Here is a 21,168-nt window from a genome sequence, read left to right on the forward strand (position 1 = left end):
ACTTACGTAATTAAATTTCTTTGTTTTTCTGAACGTCATGTACTTCCTTTTTTCATCGATTAATTGAAGTTTTTTGTCTGTTATCCTAGGTTTCTTCGCAATGGCCTTTCTTGTGCCTGTGTATTTCTCTCTCCGCCTCTTTTGGAGATTTCCATTCATCTCCAACTGAACTGCCTCTTTTGGTATTTCTCATCGCAGTAACTACAACCTTAGAGAACATCAAACGCACCTCATCATTCCTCAGTACTACAATATTCCACGTTGATTCTTCTGGACGATCCTCCTAAAATTCAGTCTGCTCCGTATCATTACTAAATTATGATTTGAGTTCATAGCTCGTCCTGGGTATTCTTTACTATCTATTACTAGGTTTCGGAATCTGTCTGACTAAGCTGTAATCCATTGCAAATCTTGCTACGTCTCTGTGAATTTTCCAATGACACTTCTTGTTGTTGTGGTTTTTGACTAGATACCCTCATTTACTTCGCATATCATTCCACTAATCACCATCATATCTAAACCGCGCCTTCGCATTTGCCTTTTGAAAGTTTCTAGCTTCCGCACAACATTCGGTATTCTGACGAGCGAAGCTCCGACTCATAGTATGTAACATTTTCATTGGGTATTCAATCTTTCTTTTATGGTCATCTCCCCCTGGCAGGCCCCTCCCGGAGGCCCGAAAGGGATGTTAAAACTCTTTTAACGAAACGAAGTCGCTTAGTACAGCCACCTGTCTAACGGAGGTAGAAGTAAACCTGCATATCCGTACTGTGAGCTGTGACTCCAATCCAGAATGGTACACTGCATCTATAAAGGTCCCTCGAGGGATCATTCTATGTTAAAATTGTGCGCATATTGTCACTTTATGGCAAAAACAGTTATCGACTCGGGAAGTACCCAGCCGAATAAGCGTTCACTACACTGATGTCAAAACATTCAACAACTGTCGTGAGACACAAATTATTGCCTTGTCGTACTCTCCCGCTTACATCAATACCAACTGATTACCGATACCTACAAATTATGGATCGTTGGTACCCCAGGGATACTGGAACCGAACTTCGCGCTTCCTATCAACTGGCCACTGCGACGGTTGTGTCGACCCAGATAGTACATAACCGTTTCCAAACGACCAGTTTGGTCTCTAAGGGCTCACCGAGAACCGTCGTCGCTTGTGAAGAAAATGGGCACTGGAGCATTTCGCAGTGTCATCAGTTTCTCCTCACCGATGAATGCAACTGTTACCGCGGCTAATTCGTGGGCTGTGCAGTATCTGGACAGGATACTCCAACCTTCTATGCAGCCGTGCAGTCAACATTTCGGATAAGGGTTCGTCTTTCAAGACGATAATACACAGACAGTCAAAGATACCCACAGCGACAGAAAGTGCACAGATGCGCGCTTGAACAGACTGCTTTAACAAACATATATTTATTGTATCAGAACAAATAAGCCCTCGGTCACAAATATTAAGTCAAAATTGACCAGGTTTCGACGGTACTATGAGCGTCGTCTTCAGAATTAAACTAACTGTTCTAAAACATAATAGGTATATAAGACATTAATAAACTAAAGTTTGTACTGACGGGAAAGAGATGCAGTACTTACAAGTCACATTCCAAAAAAATCTAAGCCGGAAACGTGACGTCATGAAAAGTTGTAAATAAGATAAGATGGCGAGCCGCTAAGGGCTGCTCGTACCTAAGAGAACACGGGTTGCAACATAATTGAGGTGCCCACGGCTGAAAGTGTGGGCAAGTAAACATGGTGTTGCAACGAGCGCCATCTAGTAGCCGGAGAAACAACTAGGCTACTGTACATTCAAAATTAGACACATGAAATTGTAATGAAGCTGATTCAGGCATAACGTAAGCACTAATAATAATAAGATGAAGTTACATATTTATCTGCTATAAACAAAGATACATTTTGTAACGTAAAAAAACGTCAGTTATGACATACAAGAAAACAGCAAAGACAGGAAAATAACATTTCGGCAAACTGCATGAGGAAATCTGAATCAAAGGTCAAGCAACGGCTTTATACAGTCGATAAAGTTTTTATTTTGCAGCTGCAGCTGTTCGTTGAGAAAGAGGCCATCATTACGAGATAGATGTTTGAAAATCTCCAATTCCTCTAAAACATTTAACCTACGCTCCTTCTCTTCGGTATGCAGAATATTGCTGTCACCAATGGCTTTAGGCACGTGCCCAGTAATTAAGAGATGATCGGCAAAGGATGAATTTAGGGAACTGGTGCGGTTTTTTCTCAAAGGATGTTCTTTATATCTGATGGCGAAAGCACTTCCAGTTTGCCCTATATAATAGGGGCAGGTATCACAGATGATCTTATAAACGCCAGAACTTTCTGCAGGGGAGCGAATGGATTTGAAACTATGAATGAAGTTTCTCTTCAGATTGTTATTAGTAGAGAAGGCAACATTGCAGTTGTATTTGTCATGGAAGCATCTGATAGGAAATGAGTCCTATGAAAGGAATAGAAAAACGTTTTTTGGGTTAACTTGAGCGCATGAGGTGTTGAGCGTAGTAGTTCTTGCAGTTTTCTTTTTGAGGATATCGTCTACTATGTTAGGCGTATAGTCATTATTGACTGCTATGGTTTTAAGTAAATTAATCTCCTCATTAAACTTTTCTGTTGAAAAAGGTATAGAGGTGGCTCGGTTGACGGCAGAGTGAAAAAAGACCTTTTTTTTTGAGACTGTGGATGCAAAGAGGAAGCAGGCACGATTTGGTCAGTATACGTTCCTTTACGAAAAATATTGAAAGTGATGTTATTGTCTTCTATTGTAAGCGTCCAGTCTAAATAATGTAATTGGCGGTTTTCGTTTTAGAGTTCAAAAGTGAAATAAATTTTTTCATGGACGTCGTTAAAAAGTTTAAATATATGATCAATGTTATTGGTGGGTCCGTTATAGATGACTAGAATATCATCAACGTATCTTGTGGAAGAAAGGATACCTAGTGAAGCGGCTCAGAAACGGTTAAACAGCTTTTTTTTACCAAGGAATTGATATAGATGTCGGTAAGGATGACGGCTAAAGGGTTGCCCATAGCGAGTCCATCAGATTGCTGGTACAGTTTTCCGTTTAATTCAAAGTAGTTGTACTTGACAACGACATTAATTAGATTTGTAAAATCGGAAATATGTTCATCTGATAGATCTTTTTTAAATTGACGTTAATTTTCTTCCACAATGATGAGCGTCTCATTTACCGGGACATTGGTATAAAGATTTTTAATATCTGAGGAAAAGAGCTTGGTGTCTGAACTGCATACTAAGTTTTTAATATTTTGGACCAAAACATAGCTGCTGGGAACGGAATAACTATTTTCGAAAACGAAAGACTTTTCAAACTTTCGTGTAAAAATTGGGCCAAATCGTGATATGCGCTATTCATGCTATTGGAAATTGGACGTATTGGATGATTAGGTTTATGAATTTTGAACTGGGACCGAAGTTTAAGGGGCTGAGGGTTCATATTAATGAGAAGTTTTTTTGGAACGCTTTTATAAGAAATTTTGCATTGTTAATGGCTGACCTCACTTCTTTCTGTAATTTAGGAGTCGGATCCTCATGCAGCTCCGATATGTCGTTTTCACTCAAGAAATTTTTAGTTTTAGAAATAGACTCAGAAATATAAGCAATGACTAGACAACAACCTTTATCGGATTTAGTTATTAAGGCATTTGCTGTTTTAAGTTTATTTTTAGTGGAAGTTGCTAAAATTCTGTCGTTATGCGTAGCATTAGGCAAAGTAGATGTATTTTTCTCTAGCATGCAGGTTACATCATACGCAATGCTGGCTTGAGAAGCATTATCTATCTTATAGACGAGACCGATTTTTAAATCAACAAGCATATTTTCTCTCACATTTCTGTCTAACAGGTTAGGCCTGACGTTGTATTTTAGTCCTTTTCCTAATAGGACTTTTTCATTCTTAGTAAAGACGATGTTGGTTTTATTTAAAATTCTTTCATGTAATACGTGACCGCTTTTTTGAACTGCATTCTCAAGGCATTTTTCGTTAGAAAGCAGAAAAAAAAGATTGCTGAGCTTCTTCTCGTGTTTCTGCATTGTATCTATTTTACAAATCTCTATTTGTTCGTTATTTTGCGTCCACATGTCGTCAATATTAAAATTATAGTTAACACGATAAATGCTTGTGATATTTACGTACAAATGGTATGCTTCTACGTTAAGACGGTCTTTTTTAGCGTACAGATCTTCTATCCTATTACAAATAATATTCTTAATTATAGGTCTAAAGGATTTTGGATTTTTCTTACAAACAGAAAAATTGATGCAGGCTTTTGTATAAGTCGGGACAAGTCCCCTTTTATCACACTGTTTGTTAAAATAGGTAGCCATACTTTTATTTAAAATTTTCCTTATTAAGTCTTTATATTTCGAAGGTGCCTTAGATACCTGAGCAGGCAAAACTCGTAAAACTTTGAACATAGTTGCTAAGGTTCAGTGACCGTGTCAGAATTATATTAGAATAAATAAGCCCTCGGTCACAAATATTAAGTCAAAATTGACCAGGTATCGACACTACTAGAAGAGTTGTCTTCAGAATTAAACTAACTGTTCTAAAACATAATTGGTACATAAGACATTAATAAAGGAACTAAGGTGCCAACGACTGAAAATGTGGGCAAGTAATCCTGGTGTTGCTACGAGCGCTATCTAGTAGCGGCATAAACAATAGGCTACTGTACATTCAAAATTGGACCTCCGGTCGCAGGTTCGAATCCTGCCTCGGGCATTGATGTATGTGATGTCCTTAGGTACGTTAGGTTTAATTAGTTCAAAGTTCTAGGCGACTGATGACCTCAGAAGTTAAGTCGCATAGTGCTCAGAGCTATTTGAACCATTTGCACAAACACCCATGCCCGAGGGAGGACCCGAATCTCCGCCGGGACCAGCCGCAATGAACCATCATGTGAGAATATGGGGCACGGGACAACCACATGAATTTATACAAGATGAGAGCGACTCTCCAAAAATTAATGTGTGTTGTGCAGTTTCACGGGAAAAAGTGTATGGTCCATTTTTCTTTGCCGAGAACATTGTTACAGAAAGCATGTATCTCGATACGCTTGAGAACATTCTTTCTCCACAGTTGGAGACTAATTGGAACGACCTCATTTACCAACAAGATGGAGCACCGCGACATTGGAATCTGGAAGTGAGGGAATTTTTAAATCAAAGGATTACTGAATGATGGACCGGTCACACTGGATCAAACGATTCAGCCCTACATTACTGGCCTCCAAGGTCACTGGACCTGACTGTATGTGATTATTTCTTGTGGGGGTTTATAAAAGACTCTGTTTATGTGCCTCCCTTACCAACAACAATGAATGAACTGAGACATTACATAACAGCAGATGTGGAAGCTGTAACTCAAGACATGCTCGCTGCTGTGTGGGAACAACTTGAATACCGCATTGACATATGCCTGCATCTAAAGCTGGGCATACTGAACACCTATGAAAATGTATGAAATAACTTCCTGAGTTTCTCGTTCATCAAAAAACGAAATTCAGTCTACATGTTTATTAATTTCGGAAATTTAGAAATGACAAATCGGATGGTTCTTTTTTATACATCCTGTATTTTACGGTGCGGCCGTTTTTTCAAGCGCCTGCGGCTGAACACCATATCTCCTGAACTATGTCTCGTACAATGATGATAAATCCAATGGTATATGTGAAAACTGCCTGCGTGATTAATGTATGGGTATTCGCTCTTAGTGGGCTACGCTGTTTTTACAATCATACTCCTTTGATAGGTAGGTGCTTCTTACCCCATACCCATGGTTTTCAGTGTTGTTGTTGTCGTCTTCAGTCCTGAGACTGGTTTGATGCAGCTCTCCATGCTACTCTATCCTGTGCAAGCTTCTTCATCTCCCAGTATCTACTGTAACCTACATCCTTCTGAATCTGCTTAGTGTATTCGTCTCTTGGCCCCCTCTACGATTTTTACCCTCCACGCTGCCCTCCAATGCTAAATTTGTGATCCCTTGATGCCTCAGAACATGTCCTACCAACCGGTCCCTTCTTCTTGTCAAGTTGTGCCACAAACTCCTCTTTTCCCCAATCCTGTTCAGAAAGTAAGTGATATGTGTACCACGTCTTGTTAAAGTCGGTCAAGAGGTTCAGGAGGAGATGGGTGTAACATAGATTCATATACACTGATGAACCAAAACATTATGACCATCTGCGTAATAGCTTGTTTGTCCATCTTTGAAGTAAAATACATCACTGATTCTGCGTAACTGTTATCCGACAGTTTGTTGGTAGCTTTGTGGGGATGTAAAGCATTATGTGTCTAAGCACAGGTCATAAAATTCGCGCAAATAACGGTCCGTGGGTTCGCGTAAGCGATAAAAAGAAATGAAATGTCGTGTGGCTAGGGCCTCCCGTCGGGTAGACCATTCGCCTGGTGCAGGTCTTTCAATTTGACGCCACTTCGGCGACCTGCGCGTCGATGGAGATGAAATGATGATGATGACAACACAACACCCAGTCCGTGAGCGGAGAAAATCTCCGACCCAGCCGGGAACCGAACCCGGGACTTTAGGATTGACATTCTGTCACGATAACCACTCAGCTACCGGGGCCGGATCGCGTAAGCGATGATGGCACCCGATAACAATCCAGATCGATTCCACAGGATTTACACCGGGCGAATATGGTCACCGAGACATCAACTTGATTTCACTATAATTCTCCTCAGACTACTGTAGCACGGTTCTGACTGCGAGACACGGACAATTATACTGCTGAAAGATGACATCGCCGTCGGAAAAGACATCAGGCACGAAGGGATGCAAGTGGTTTGCAGCTATCAGCGTCTCTTCGGTTACCACCACAGGTCCCATGAAAGCGCAGGAGAATGTCTCCCACAGCATAATACTGCTCCCATCAGTCTGCGTCCGTTCGAGTCGCCGTTCACGTGATGACGGCATTTGTGAAGACGAGCCGGCCGGGGTGGCCGAGCGGCTCTAGGCGCTACAGACTGGAACCGGGCGACCGCTACGGTCGCAGGTTCGAATCCTGCCTCGGGAATGGATGTGTGTGATGTCCTTAGGTTAGTTAGGTTTAAGTACTTCTAAGTTCTAGGGGACTGATGACCTCAGAAGTTAAGTCCCATAGTGCTCAGAGCCATGGAACCATTTTTGTGGAGACGACCACCGACCTAGTGCGTAAAAAATGTGATTCACCCGAAGAGCCGACGCTTCTCCCTTGATCGACGGTCGAAGTCCGATGATCCTGTACCCACTACGATCGTAACTGACGATAACGTTGGGTCAAGTAGGAGTGGTCTGCTGTGGAGCTCTATGTTCAATGATGTACGATGAACGTATGCTCCGAAAAACTTATGCGCACACCATTATTTTCCGCCTTCGGCAGAGATACCACAGATCACCATCTGTCCTGCTTTACAGAGCAGACAAGCCTCCGAATCCCAAGTTCTGTGAAGAATCGTTGACGTCCAACGATTTAGCGCCTAGTGATAGTTTCATTGTCCATGTACATCTTTTCGTACATGCTTGGGGGCCGATGACCAAGCAGTTTGGTCCCTTCTCCCCTCTTTTAAACCAAACCAAACCAATCGTACATGCTCGCGACAGTAGCACGCCAACATTCAACCAGCTTCGCCGTTTTCGAGATACTCGTTCACAGGCTCAGCGTAATAATAACCTGACCTTGGTAAAAGTCACTTATCTCAATGGGTTTACCCATTTGCAGCCCACATCTTCGCCAAGGCGATCTCCCGTCCGTGTCTGCTCTGCTTCCATGCTTTTGTTACCGCGCCACACGCCCGCAAAGCCACCGAGTGGCATCCAGTGTTGCGGTGGGCAGTCGTCATAATGTTTAGGCTTATCAGTGTATGCGTACATCCATTTTTATAATATGTGTGTATTTATGAAGCTGTTAGAATAAATGTTGAAATAACTTCTCCACCAACATATAAATTGGAAAAATAACTTAGGTATAGTTTCATCAAATGTTTCTACCCACATAGCTTGCACGCTGTTTACTAATAACAAGTTCTGCCACAGTATCTTTCTGTTATACTTCTTTTTAGCTCACTATTATAGTATCTGAAGATGGGTGTACTTAAATAAGCAATAGAAGTAATTGCATATTAACTATGCACATTTATTTAGAGCTCAGAGTGGAGCTTTACATCTCTCACAGGTTACCAGAAGAAAGCGCGTAGAAAATTGAAAATACTCAGATACTTAAAAAGAATGTAAAAGACTTCAAGTCCCTACTTCTACGCTTTATCTAAATACTTATATTCAGTGAGGTATTTTCCATTTAAACAGTTGTGTTAATCAGATCCTGACTTTGTCACTACAAAGATAGTGTTCTATGTAATGTTGTATAATTGCTGCTTTTAAGCACTATATAGATGTAGTATATAAAAACCGCAGGAGGAGCGGTGTTTCTTTCTCGAAGTAGCTTTTCTCATCCTAATATCGGTCCGTGCACTACAGTAAACGGTAGCAGTATGTTACAAAAATCCGATGCGATTTTTCAGGGTATCATATCTCTGGTTCTGTCGATGACAATGTATTTTGGACAACCCTTGGCCTAGCGATCATTTGTATACCTATCGGCAGAAAAGTCATCCAGTAGCTATCCTACAGTACTGTGTCAAAATTTAAACATCACATAGTTCCTCCTGCCCACGCAAATTGAGTAAATCGACTAGTTCTTTTGCATTAAGTGTGGTCTAGGGTGGAACTCAGGTGTCTTATGAAAGTACCATTCTAAAAATAAAAAAAAATAGAGTTTCGATACAAAAAGTACCACTTGTGGGAAAGACCACCTCTGTAATTTCTATTCATGGCATATCGTCGAAATTTTTTATCAAATGATTTTAAGATAATGTTCTCGGGGAACCTTGAAACTTTTTGGATATCACTATTCGTTACCGAGATCCAGAGGTTCAAAGTTACCGTACTTATGCACGTAAAATTTTCAAACAACATACTGTTTGAAGCGTAGTTTTAACTGACGTAGTGACCATATGGAAAGAGTTACGGCATAATCGCAAAGGTTCTGACATCACCATGCTATGTTTTAGTCCAGCACCTTGTCTTTATGTACAGAAGTAACTGTGGCAAGTCCATTCAGCTATGTACGGCCTCTCTCTTGCCAGGAACCGTCCAAGGCAGCAACAGTATCAATAGATTGATAAATATCTAGTTTCTTTCGCTGTCCTCTGCACAGATGCGTTACTGACTTCTTTTAGGACTTATGCAAACGATTGTAATATCTCTCAGATTTGACAAGTGGCGGTGGGAGATCAAGCACGGCACAGAATATCTGAGCTGCTTTTCTTCCAGAGTATTTGGACTGATTTTCTTCCCTTGTCAATACACCTCATGGCAGAAGAAGGCGAATATTCACTTCACTATATTTTGTGTATGCTACAGGAGTTGTCATTGTACATTTCATTACTTAACACACTTGACATTCCACTATAATTTTGCTGCACAGGCCTTTTCTCTTACTTACGTTCTCTTTATACTCAAGAGATTTTTCACTGCGACAATATTTACATTTAGCAACAGACAGAGGTATTTCTGAAAGTTTGCACTAACTAATTAAAATGTAACCGTTCTTTCACTATTTATACCACCAACATCTTATTGATTATCGGTAAGACACTTCAACATGCGTTAAGAAGTACTGCCTGGAGAACATTTAGGACTAATCTTAATTCGCTACAGTGTAACAATTCCTTCATTTTTACGATTTTCAGTAACATGCTTGTGTTAATTTCCGTAAAACTTACCACTGCAATTAAACTCCTTCGTTTGTGGCATTTTACTAAGTAAAATGGTTGAAATACTCAGTCACACCAACAATTTTAGAACACGAAAGCACTGGATAAACATAAGTAAACTCAAGTGATTTACTTGCATATTGACAAAAAGATCGATTGCAAGAAATCTCTGCTCACAGTACAGCCTATATGTCCTTCAGGATATTACACAAACGCACCGAAATTAAACAACGAGACATAGTAGGCAAGTTTTTGTGTTAGACACTATTATGACAGCTAAGCATTCACGTGCCGCATCTGCTTTAGAAAGTCATTTGAACACGAAAGTGATGAGGTACTGTCCATAAAGTATGTAGTCTTAGAACCAGGAAGAATCACAGAATTTTCTTACATAAAAATTCCATTTTTGGGGCCTCATGACATCCAGGTCGCCTTAACACAATTACGTTGTAATACTCCAAAGTTACGTTTAAACTTAGAGTACAACGCGTCGGTTAGTGCTAGGAGCTACTCTTCCTCATTTTCAATGCATAAACGGTTGGACCACAACTGCTTCATAGGGTGTTGATCCATCTTTGGAGTGAGAGCAGCGATTGTGCGTGACATGGATTCGATAAGTACTTGATAGTGTTCCGAAGGTATGTGGCAACAGTGGTCTACGCACAGGTAATTTACTTAAATTACTAGCCAGTGACTTGTGGGCGCGGAGCTGGCACCCAATAGCATCCCAGAAATGTTGCATTGGGTTCCGTTCAGGCCAGTTTTGTAGCCAAGACAACATCATGAGTTCACTGTTAAGTTTCTTAAACCACTGTTGTATGATTCTGGCCTTGTAACGCTGACAGATATCCTTGTGAAATATGTCACTGACGCCGGGGAAGAAATGAAATATGCAGGGATACAGGGTATCTGTAACAATGTTCATGTACTCCAAAACCGTCATAGTACTTTCGATTACTACCAGAGGTCCCATGAAACCCCAGATGACGCTCTTCACAATATAATACTGCCCCCACCGTCCTGGGTCCGTGGCACGGTGCATGCTTCGAGCAGCTGTTGACTCGGCTGTCGGCGCATCCAGATATTACCATCGATCTGGGGTAACAAGAAACGCGGATTATCCGACCAGGCAACACGTATTCACTGACGATGATTCCGTGCACACTGCAATTTGCAATTGACCTGTCATTGGGTCGACATGGAACACTTAGGTGTTGTCCGCTGCGCAGCTTCCTGTTCATCAGTGTGCGGTGGACAGTGTGTTCTGCAACACTTGCATGTGCACTAGCACTGTACTCTGTCATCGTATCTGCCATAGATCGCTGCCTATCCTGTTTTACAGAGCGGGGAAGCTTCCGACCCACACGTTTCGTCACGAGACGCGGGCGTCCAGCACCTTACCGTCTATTCGTGCTTTCACCGTCCTTGAGCCACGTTCCAGAGATGCCCGCATCAATAGTACGCTATCACTAGCCCAGTTTGCCGCTTCCCAGACGCCCATTTCCATGTACAGGACTATAACAATCTAACCTTTATCAAAGACACTTACGTCAGTGGAATTTCCCATTTGCGGCCCATGCGACGATATAATGATTCCCCAGTCGTCTCCACTCCCGTTATATACTTCAAAAAAATGGTTCAAATGGCTCTGAGCACTATGGGACTTAACTGCTGAGGTCATCAGTCCCCTAGAACTCAGAACTACTTAAACCTAACTAACCTAAGGACATCACACACATCCATGCCCGAGGCAGGATTCGAACCTGCGACCGTAGCGGTCGCGCGGTTCCAGACCGTAGCGACTAGAACGGTAAGCCACCACGGCCGGCTTATATGCTTCTCATGCCGCATCAGGCGTTCGCAGTCAACAGGAAAGCTATGGTCATAATGATTTGACTTACCTGTATATGTGTGTCGTCTGTTCTTTTTTAGTCTGCTTGCACGCACTGTTTACTTTACTCCTGTACAACCGCTACGCTGTCATCCTTTGCCATTTACATATTCTCCTCTTTCGTATATAATCTGAAGTATTTCCTCAGTTGCACGTGGTTTTCGTGCTTTGGCCTCGGTTGTATCTACGATGTCCTGTCTCATCTCAATTACTTCGTCTTTTTAACATATCATTAATGTTCTGTCTTGATCTACTCTTGACTTATTTAGGCCTATAGCTGCCTCGAAGAATTTTCGTTTTGTCTAAACCTGTCCTACATTTTCAGTAATCCACCAAATGTATGCTGGTTTAGCCTTATCGTCTTGAATTTTAACAGACTCTTCACCACTACTAGGCTACGACCCTAGTCAATACCTGCTCATTATTATGCTTTTCAGTGCAATATTTGATACATAAACCTTCGTCTAAAGATTTCATATCACTACTTGGTGATCAATTTGGGTTGCGGAGAGATGAGGGAAAAGTACGTCAATATTGACATAACGACTTGTCTTACAAGATAGATTAAAAAAGGCATATCTACATTTATTGTATTTGTAGACTTGGGAAACCAAACAGAAATTTGGAAATAGAATTATTTTGACAAAGACGGAAGGGGACTTCGATTTGTCGTGAGGATTGTGTTGGAAAGCAGTTACAAGATTTGTTTCAGATAGTAAAACAAGGGTAATGGAGTGTAGTCGAAGCAAATCAGATGGTGCTGAGGGAATTAGGTTAGGAAATGAGACAGCGAAAGTAGTAGGCGATTTTAGCTATTTTGGTAGGAAGGTAACTAATGATGAGAAAGTAATAATGTTATACAATGAAGACTAGCAAGAAAACCTTATCTGAAAAGGAGAGATTTTATCATCCAAGAGAAATTTAATTATTAAGAGGTATCTTCTGGAAGTATATAATGTGAGTGAAGCCTTGCACAAAAGTGAAAAGCAGACCACAAACTGTAAAGACAAGAAGAGAGTAGAAACTTTTGAGATACGGCGCTGCAGAATAATGTTGAAGATTGGATGGGTAGATCGGGTAAGTGATAAAGAGGTTTTTTAAACTAATCTCGAAGAAAACAATTTATACCAGAATTTGATTAAAAGTACGGACTAGTTAACAGGACTCATCCTGAAGCATCTGGGAACAGCGAATTCTGGTATGGAGGAAGGGTGAAGGGTGTAAAAACTGTAACGGGATACCAAGATTAACAAAAGGAAGCAAGTTCAAATGAATGTAAGTTGTAAATGTTACACAGAAAGGAAGAGTCTTGCTCAGTATACACTAGCGCAAACCGTTGTAACATACCGAAATAAGGACTGAATAATGCAACAACAATAACAGCAACTAATACTTCATTAATTGGGTATTCAGTGTTCCAACTTGTGTGCTGACCAATAATATCCAGCCCCCCATTCTTTAAAGAATCGAACTCCCATATTTAAAACAACTTCAAACATCTGATTATTTTACGAAAGAGTTAATCTGTTAAACATTTGACGTTAGGAATGTGAAGCTTCAATGGAACTTTTTGGTAAGTTCCTATGGGACCAAACAGCTGAGGTCTTCGGTCCCTAAGCTTACACACTACTTTATTCTAACTTACGCAAATGACAACACACACACCCATGCCCGAGGGAGGACTCTAACCTGCAATGGGGGAAGCCGAGCGAACCGAGGAAAGGTGCCTCATTCCGCAAGGCTACAACTCACGGCAAGCTTTTATGGTTGAGAACACAAAACCCTATTTATGTTGACTTTATTAGTTTCCAATTATTCACCCACAGACTAATGAAGTTAGTTTTTCACGAATTTCAACGCTTATGACGTTATATCTGTGAACAATGTGTCGTACAATGAGATAATTTCGCAGTTACTTCCAGTGGCGTATTGGGTACTGCCTGAAAAGCATGTTATTAATAGAGTTAGTAGTAGAGAAGCAACAAAATTACTTAAATTAAAACGTCATGCCTGATGCTGAAGATTTACTGCATATACAACGGAAAATAGTAAAGGATAAAAAAGAATTCCTTTCATTCTTTTGTGAAAGGTGCCATCGAGGAAAAACTTCGAAAAGATTTGAAATTATGTGTAACGATTGTTGTAAGTCGTGAAGTGGTCTCTTCCTCCAATACTGGAAGAAAACAGTCTGGGTAATTTCTGCTCTGAGTCACGCTGCCTCAAGGCAGACACAATTTATAACTGAAACATCCCCTTGGGAAAATTTTTGATTTACTGTGCTGGTAAACCTCTTACGTTATTTGATTTTCAAACAGCTGATCAGAACTGAACGTACTCACACATTTCGCTCTTTACTTATTCTGATCAACACTGAACTGACACACAATACTTTTAGTGCAACGCAATCTGACGTTCAATAATCCCTACAAAAGAATGGTCCTGACTAACAATAACCCATACCTTTTGTTACGGTGCTCGCTTATTTCCAAGTCCGTATCGATCTTATTTTCACTCAGACAGCGCTTGGCGTTAGGCGGGTTTCCGTGTGTGATCGCTGGCCGGAGCTTAACTGGAGGCGTGTGAGGAGGAAAGAGGTGGCTGCCTTGGCGTGGAGTCAGTTCGGATCGGCTAGGGTTGTTTGCGTCTGGACGCCGAGTGGGGGAAGACCGGACCGTGATTTTACGGTTAATAGTGTGGACAGCGGCGTGGTGTGCCGTTTAACTTGATTCGCAAGGGGAGCTCATACTCACATGATGTGATTTTCTTAAGTTATTGTATTTTTATGTCATGTTATTGTTTTTTTTTTTATTTGCTGATCACTGGTGTACTGTTCCAAGTATTAAAATGTTTCAGGTAGCTATTACTTGGGTGGAACGCGCGGAACCGCAACGGAGAGAGTAGTTGCGTGCCTTACGTGTCCGTTATTGGCGCGTCCTGGTGTCCGTTGTTTGTTTTGGTGCACCTGATTTAAGTATTGTGTTGCCTCCTCCCTTGCGGCCCCACCGTATTCTTCTCATAAACATTTCCTTCATGAATCACTTACCTCACAAAAATCTTCGTTACTCGAATTACTGCAATACAGCGAGCTCCACTACTGCTAGCTAAATAAGAGAATATAACTACGGAAGGCAGTAACTACTGCTCGACATAGTTAGGAAAAGATTTTGATGGAGAACAATGTATTTATCTAAAAAGTGTTCAAAAGTATATATAATCAGTTAATGATATCCAGTCTTACACATTTACTCTTTCTGGCGGACACACGTCCAGATCGTCCGCTCTTAAAATTCTGCCATCTCTCTGCCCACATCCACGACTGCTGGCGGCTCACCTCCAACTGCCCAAAACTACAATAGCAAATATTCCAACAATGCAAACCAGCTCATACTTCACTCAGCACAGTCAGTGATTTTCATATAGAGCGCTACGTGGCGTTACCAACATAAAAACCTAAACAGCCTACTTACATAGTCCCCATGCTCCCCACAAAAAAATTTAACAGATGGTTGTGGGCAGTGGCCAATAATGATTTGATAAGATTTTTCATAATTACAATAACAAAGATATCAAATGCACACACTTATTAATGCAATGATTATCAGAAGCAAAAATTGTTCGCATAAAGACAGTCCTGATCATTCATCACAATAGTAATTACAGTTTTTCACAGTCAGTGATTTGCATACAGAGCGCTACGTGGCCTTACCAACATAGAAATTTAAACAGCCTACTTACATAACTTCAGTACTTGACTAATTGTGATAAGCCTTTAACCTAATATTATAGTTCTTAATGAGTACATCTGCATCTACACACATATCTACATTCATACTCCGTAAGCCGCAGAATGGTGTGTGGCGGAGAGTACTGTGTACCATTACTAGTCATTTCCTTTTGCATTCCAGTCGCAAAGCGAGCGACGGAAAAACTACTGTTTCTGTGGTTTCGTACGAACCCTTGTTCCTATTGTCTTGTGATTGCGGTCCTTGTGCGAAATGTACGTTGGTGGCAATACAATCGTTCGGCAGTTACACGCAAATACCAATTCTCTGAACTTTCTCATTAATGTTTCGCGAAAATAACACTGTCTTTTCTGTAAGAATTCGCATTTGAGCTCACGAAGCATCTCAGTAACTCCCGCGCGTTGATCGACACTACCAGTAACAAATGTAGCACCAAAGCCTCGCCGGCCGGGGTGGCAGAGCAGTTCTAGCCGCTTCAGTCTGGAACCGCGCGACCGCTACGGTCGCATGTTCGAATCTTGCCTCGGGCATGGATGTGTGTGATATCCTTAGTTTAGTTAGGTTTAAGTAGTTCTAGGGGACTGATGACCTCAGATGTTAAGTCCCATAGTGCTCAGAGCCATTTGAACCATTTGAACCAAAGCCTCTGAACTGTTTCATATCTTCCTTTAATCCGACCTGAAGAGTATCTCAAACCCTTGAGCAGCACTCGAGACTGGGCCACAAAAGTGTTCTATACGCGAGCTCTTTTGTAGATAAACTTCACTTTCCTAAAATTCTCTTAATAAATTTTCTACCGTCCTTACGTACTCGCTCCATTTCATATCGCTCTGCAACGTAACTCCCAGATATTCAATCGACATGACTGCGTCACCGCTAATGTTGTATTCGAACATTATACGATCATTTTTTCTACGCATTTACATTAACTTGTACTTTTCTACATTTACTGGTAGGTGCCATTCACCAGACAAAAAGCAGTTCTGTCTAAGCCATCATGCTTCCTTCTACAGTCACTCAATGACAATGTTATTGCAGCGCTCTAAATTTTTGAGTTTGGTCAGCATTTTAAATTTTTAAGTTTTTTCAGTAATATATGGAATGCTAAAAATCAATTTTTTGATCGCGTAGATAGCAACTGCAACGTTGCACCGCGCGGCGTTTTAGCCTTTTAGTAATATGAATACGCCCGCATCCGCCTAGGAGTGCACCGGTGGAGCGAGTTAACGAGAGGACGCAGTGAGCAGCCGCCAGCAGGTAGCCCGGCTGGAGCGCCGGGCGCTGGCGGTCAGCTGTTGGCCGCGTGAGCAGAGGCGGCGGGGCGCGGCGTACGATTTCTGCTGGCGCCAGCATCCGCATTCTGCGCTGCGCTGCAGCCTCTGGAGCAGCCTGCGTCTCTCGCTGTGCAGAGGTGGGCCCTTCCCACAGGTGGCTCAGCCGGTGACAGCCTTGTCACAACAGGGCGGTTTTCCAACATTCTGGAAGCAACTTGTCTGTAACAACAAAGCCGCAATCGTGGTCATTTAAATGTGACGGCGATTTTGACGTAGTTTGTGGCAATCCACGACACACCTCCCAGTTAAATCAGCCTAGTCTCATATTCACCTAAGTGCCCCACGCCTCTTCACAACGAATTAAAAGCAAAAGATTTACGTAAGTTCGAAGCAACGAATATCGCTCCGTCACTCACATACCGAGTCTCTAAATAACTACACTGTTCAATCACATAAATGTCACCACTTGTCGGAAGTCTCAATAACCACCGTTCGCAGAGGGGATAGCTGCGAGTCGTCCAAGAAGAGAGTCAGTTAGATTCTAGAAGGGATGTAGAGACATGCCGACTCCAGAGCTGCGTGACCAGTTTTGCGCTAGGATTCTAGGTTGAGAATCCATGGTTCGTACAGTCAAAATCAAATGGCTCTAAGCACTATGGGACTTAACATCTGAAATCATCAGTCCCCTAGAACTTAGAACTACTTAAACCTAACAAACCTAAGGACATCACACTTATCCATGCCCGCGGCAAGATTCGAACCTGCGACCGTAGCAGCAGCGCAGTTCCGGATTGAAGCGCCTAGAACCGCTCGGCGACAGCGGCCGGCGTTGCGTACAGTCCGAGCGGGGTGGTACCACATATTCTCTATTGGGTTTGCATCCGGGCATTTTGGTGGCCAGAGCAGTACCGTAAAATGTAAATGCCATGTGGCTAGGGCCTCCCGTCGGGTAGACCGGTCGCCTGCTGCAAGTCTTTCCAGTTGACGCCACTTTGGCATCTTGCCCGTCGATGGGGATGAGATGATGATAATGATTAGGGCAGCACAACGCCCAGTCTCGACGCAGCCAGGAATCGAACCCGGGCCCTATAATACGACATTCCGTCACGCTGACCACTCAGCATTATCTTGCTGCTAGCTACCATCTATCTATCGCTTGCGCCTTTGACCCGCATGTTGCGTGGTTAATTCGGATTTAGCATGGTAGTTTGAAGGGGTGGCCGGAAGCCCTTCCTACCGCCACCCCGTACCCCCCGGGATGGAATCAGAGTATCCCATCTGTCTGCGTCTAGTGTAAATCATAGAAAAGAGAGGACGTGTTTCAAATGTCTGTGAGTCGTGTAACTGAGGCGGGACGTGGGGACCAGCCCGGTATTCACCTAGAGGGATGTGAAAAACCGCCTAAAAACCACATCCAGGCTGGCCGGCACACCGGCCCTCGTCATTAATCTGGCGGGCGGATTCGAACCGGGGCGGTGCGCTTACCCGACTCCAGGAAGCAGCGCGTTAGCGCTCTCGACTAACCTGGCGGGTACAGCTGGTAGATACCATCGTGCCGAGGAAAAAGAAACTGCATGTAAGGGGGATGGGACATGACCCCCAACGATAGACGCATACATGTGTTGAATCGCTGTGCCTTCCAGTAAGACGAGATCACCCCGGGAATGCCTCGAAAACATCCCTCAGATCATAACGCTGTCTCCTGGTTGCAGGGTGTTTGCTTTCAGACGTCTGACGCCGCCCACGCCAACAGCCATCTGCCAGATGCAGCATAAAACGTGATTCACCTGTAAAGTCCATCTGTCGCCACTGAGTAGATGTCGAACTGCGGTGTTGGCGTGAAAATTCCAACCTTTGTCGACGATGAACAGCAGTCAACATGGGTGCATGAAGCAGGCTCCTGTTGCGGAGGCCCATACGCAACAACATTCGCTAAATGGTCGTTCAGGAGATACTGTTGGCAGCCCCTTGGTTCGTGTGGATGGTCAGTTGCTCAGCTGTTGCAAGGCTATTTGCTCATACACATATCCGCTGCCGTCGTTCGCCCCTACCATCTATGGCCCGTGGTGCACCACAGCTGCCTCGTCGCTGGTTTTCAATAGCGCCATTCTGCCATGTACGATATAATTCAACCACGGCGATACGAAAACAGTTTACAGACTTTGTAACGTTGTTGCTTTAATTTGTTATGAAGGCGGTGCTGATAGACAATAAAAGCGGGTTAAAAGTTGTGAGCTATCTGAGGAAGTTGACTTTGCATTACTGTGCAACTGTTTCACCAGGTATCCAGTCTAGCTTACCAAATTCCCAACCAGACTAACATTAATTATAATCTTTTAATAGTCATACGAAAACCGGTGATAGATATATATACATATATATATCATTGAAACTTCAGCATATTAAACTTGAGTCGTAACTAAGCTGGTGCCTTATTTAGGATTGTGAAAATGTGAGTGTGTAATCTTACGGAACACATCAAATATGGAGCCAAGATTGGGAGACTGCATAGAACACTGCATTCATAAAATAACACACGAAGAACGTTGAAGCATATGCAAGAGGAAATTAACCACAACCAACCGATTCAATTTTCACCCAAAGAAGTTACGTTCGTAGCGCAATCCTGTCCGTCGTGTAATTACCACACACTGGTATACTAAATTCATACTAACTCTCTGTGAAATCTTCCCGAAAAGAATAGCTGAGGGCTACTTTGATGATTACACCACATTCTTCACGTGGTCAACTTGGTTTACACAAAGAGTGTAACTCCACAATAATTTTGATAATTAAAATAAATTATATTGAAAAGCAATTTACAAAAGAAAAACCTCTAACTGGTTACTATCGTCTTACTATTAACCTGATGGGTGAAACAATTGTATAAGCACGTGGTACTGGTCTCACAAAGTAGAGCCCACGTGGGTTGAACATAAAGAAAAGTTGCTATATTGAAAAATATTGTCAAGACGAGACGTTATAATCTCACGAACATTCGCATTTAAGATTGATGATCTTAGTTAGAGTTACTGATCAACACGTGGTTCCACTTTACTCACAAAGTAGTGACAAAGCAACTACCGGAATATATTCTGAACTTCACACTCGAATTACACTGCGTTGCAATTTAAGGTAACATTAGATATTTTAGAGCTAACCTGAAATAAAGGTGATTAAATTTTCAGTTAGGCTGAACGTAAGAAATCCATTGTCCTACGGACTTACCAGACACGCGCTTAGCCAGAGATCTTACCACTTCAGACGCTCGCCGCGGACAGACTGATCTGCTGCGCTCCTACCGAGCGTGCTTCACAAATACAAACGGAAGTGACCCTATACCAACATGACAAGGCCCGGACAGGACCATACTAAGGATAGAAGCCTCTCTGCTTCTAGAAAGCGTAGCTACCTGTTCCGAAGTTGGTCCTACTGTTCTCTAGCAGACAGGCTTGTCTGCCACCCTCCAGCATGCAACTAGAAATACATTTGCTCATTCATTCTTTCATACAGAAGGGAAGGGGGATGACAGTATCTTATCATATACTGTATATAAAAGAAAGCGGATGTAGGTTCCGTATGAGACTGTGTGACATGAATTACATATAAACTGTGTTTTAAAATGTAGTAGTGTGACAGATCGTTCTTGTTTATGTGTAAAAGTAACACGTTCCACTGCTCAGTCTCCTTCCAGATAGTCAGAAACACCACAGTAAATTTAGAAGAGGAATTTATCCCGTAAATGGCAACAGATTTAAGAAATTAACATGAAAGGAATCCAACATAGACTTTTCAACGTAACCGTTTCGGAAATGCTTTTACCCTTGGCCCTAAAGCCAATAATCATGCCCTTTTCGACGTGAGGTAAATCGCTCCGTTTCTGCATTATGACAACGAGTTCACTTTCCAGAATGAGATTTTCACTCTGCAGCGGAGTGTGCGCTGATATGAAACTTACTGGCAGATTAAAACTGTGTGTCGGACCGAGACTCGAACTCGGGACCTTTGCATTTCGCGGGCAAGTACTCTACCAACTAAGCTACCCAAGCACGACTTACGCCAGGTTCTCACAGCTTTACGTCTGCCAGTACCTCGTCTCCTACCTTCCAAAATTTCTTTCAGGCGTGCTAGTTCTGCAAGGTTCGCAGGAGAGCTTCTGTAAAGTTTGGAAGGTGGGAGACGAGGTACTGGTAGAAGTAAGGCTGTGAGGACTGGGCGTGAGTCGTGCTTGAGTAGCTCAGTTTGTAGAGCACTTGCCCGCGATAGGCAAAGGTCCCGAGCTGGAGTCTCGGTCCGGCACACAGTTTTAATCTGCCAGGAAGTTTCAACGACTTCACTGTTCATCGCGTCTCCCAACACATTTCATATACCCTCCACTGCTGGTGCTGCCTCCTGCCGCCTATGAGTTGTTATTGCATGCTGACGACGA

The sequence above is a fragment of the Schistocerca gregaria genome, chromosome 3, assembly GCF_023897955.1.
Source record: "Schistocerca gregaria isolate iqSchGreg1 chromosome 3, iqSchGreg1.2, whole genome shotgun sequence".
Taxonomy (NCBI): domain Eukaryota; kingdom Metazoa; phylum Arthropoda; class Insecta; order Orthoptera; family Acrididae; genus Schistocerca; species Schistocerca gregaria.